This window comes from Petromyzon marinus, unplaced genomic scaffold (assembly GCF_048934315.1).
Source record: "Petromyzon marinus isolate PM22_M1 ecotype Great Lakes invasive population unplaced genomic scaffold, UKy_Petmar_22M1.pri1.0 PM_G_Scaffold_111, whole genome shotgun sequence".
Taxonomy (NCBI): domain Eukaryota; kingdom Metazoa; phylum Chordata; class Hyperoartia; order Petromyzontiformes; family Petromyzontidae; genus Petromyzon; species Petromyzon marinus.
This window is the reverse complement of record NW_027422664.1, coordinates 172,501-175,000: the sequence shown is the minus strand read 5'-3', so window position 1 is coordinate 175,000 and position 2,500 is coordinate 172,501.

Below are 2,500 nucleotides of genomic sequence, written 5' to 3'. Positions count from 1 at the left end.
ATTTTCGTGTTGCCACATTGCATGCGAACGGCATGAAACTTCCAGAGGCATTTGCAGCAGGAATGCATGTGCAGTCAAAAAAGTGAATATTTTTCACGGATAGACCCCGTGAAACGCTAGAAATTGGCGGCGATGTCTCTCTTGTGGCTCACGGGGCTGTTAGGGTGGCACAGAAATCCCTCGGAATGGGAAAACGGGTCATTTTCGTGTCGCCACATTGCATGCGAACCGCATGAAACTTCCAGAGGCATTTGCAGCAGAAATGCATGTGCAGTCAAAAAATTGAATATTTTTCACGGATAGACCCCGTGAAACGCTAGAAATTGGCGGGGATGTGTCTCTTGTGGCTCACGGGGCTGTTAGGGTGGCACAGAAATCCCTCGGAATGGGAAAAAACGGGTCATTTTCGTGTCGCCACATTGCATGCGAACCGCATGAAACTTCCAGAGGCATTTGCAGCAGGAATGCATGTGCACTCAAAAAATGTGATATTTTTCACGGAGAGACCCCGTGAAACGCTAGAAGTGGGCGGGGATGTCTCTCTTGTGGCTCACGGGGCTGTTAGGGTGGCACAGAAATCCCTCGGAATGGGAAAACGGGTCATTTTCGTGTCGCCACATTGCATACGAACCGCATGAAACTTCCAGAGGCATTTGCAGCAGGAATGCATGTGCACTCAAAAAAGTGAATATTTCTCACGGATAGACCCCGTGATACGCTAGAAATTGGCGGGGATGTCTCTCTTGTGGCTCACGGGGCTGTTAGGGTGGCACAGAAATCCCTCGGAATGGGAAAACGGGTCATTTTCGTGTCGCCACATTGCATGCGAACCGCATGCAACTTCCAGAGGCATTTGCAGCAGAAATGCATGTGCAGTCAAAAAAAAATTGATATTTTTCACGGATAGACCCCGTGAAACGCTAGAAATTGGCGGGGATGTGTCTCTTGTGGCTCACGGGGCTGTTCGGGTCGCACAGAAATCCCTGGGAATGGGAAAACGGGTCATTTTCGTGTTGCCACATTGCGTACGAACCGCATGAAACTTCCAGAGGCATTTGCAGCAGGAATGCATGTGCACTCAAAAACTTCTATATGTTTCACGGATAGACCCCGTGAAACGCTAGAAATTGGCGGGGATGTGTCTCTTGTGGCTCACGGGGCTGTTAGGGTGGCACAGAACTCCCTCGGAATGGGAAAAGGGGTCATTTTCGTGTTGCCACATTGCATAGGAACGCCATGAAACTTCCAGAGGCATTTGCAGCAGAAAGGCACGTGCACTCAAAAATTTTAATATTTTTCACGCATAGACCCCGTCAAACGCTAGAAGTTGGCGGGGATGTCTCTCTTGTGGCTCACGGGGCTGTTAGGGTCGCACAGAAATGCCTCGGAATGGGAAAACGGGTCATTTTTGTGTGGCCACATTGCATAGGAACGGCATGAAACTTCCAGAGGCATTTGCAGCAGGAATGCATGTGCACTCAAAAACGTCTATATTTTTCACGGATAGACCCCGTGAAACGCTATAAATTGGCGGGGATGTCTCTCTTGTGGCTCACGGGCGCTGTTAGTTAGGGTCGCACAGAAATCCCTCGGAATGGGAAAAGGGGTCATTTTCGTGTTGCCACATTGCGTACGAACGGCATGAAACTTCCAGAGGCATCTGCAGCAGAAATGCATGTGCACTCAAAAACGTCTATATTTTCACGGATAGACCCCGTGAAACGCTAGAAATTGGCGGGGATGTGTCTCTTGTGGCTCACGGGGCTGTTAGGGTCACACAGAAATCCCTCGGAATGGGAAAACGGGTCATTTTCGTGTTGCCACAATTGGCATACGAACGGCATGAAACTTCCAGAGGCATTTGCAGCAGAAATGCATGTGCACTCAAAAACGTGAATATTTTTTCACGGATAGACCCCGTCAAACGCTCGAATTTGGCGGGGATGTTTCTCTTGTGGGTCACGGGGCTGTTCGGCTCGCACAGAACTCCCTTGGTCCACCTGATTCGTGCATACAGGCAGCAACTAAAACTCTGTAAACCTGCTGTGAGGACATCTAAACAGTGGACCAGTGAGGCTGTGGAAGATTTGCGGGCGTGCTTAGACTGTACTGACTGGGATATGTTCACGACTGCTACCAATAGTCTGGATGAACTCACAGAGGCTGTGTACATCAGCTTCTGTGAGGACTGCTGTATCCCAACACGTACCAGGGTGAACTTTAACAACAACAAGCCCTGGTTCTCAGCAAAGCTCAAAAGGTTGAGGTTGGAGAAGGAGGAAGCGTTTAGGAGTGGGGATAGAGACAGATTCAAGGAGTCGAAGAACAGGTTTAGCAAAGCGGTGAGAGAGGCTAAACGACTGTACTCAGAGACACTAAAACACCAGTTCTCTACTAACGACGCTGCTTCTGTCTGCCAAAGGGCTCAGGCACATCACCAACTACAAACCCAGAGCGCCCCACACCACTAACGACTCCCGCCTAGCCAACGACCTGAACG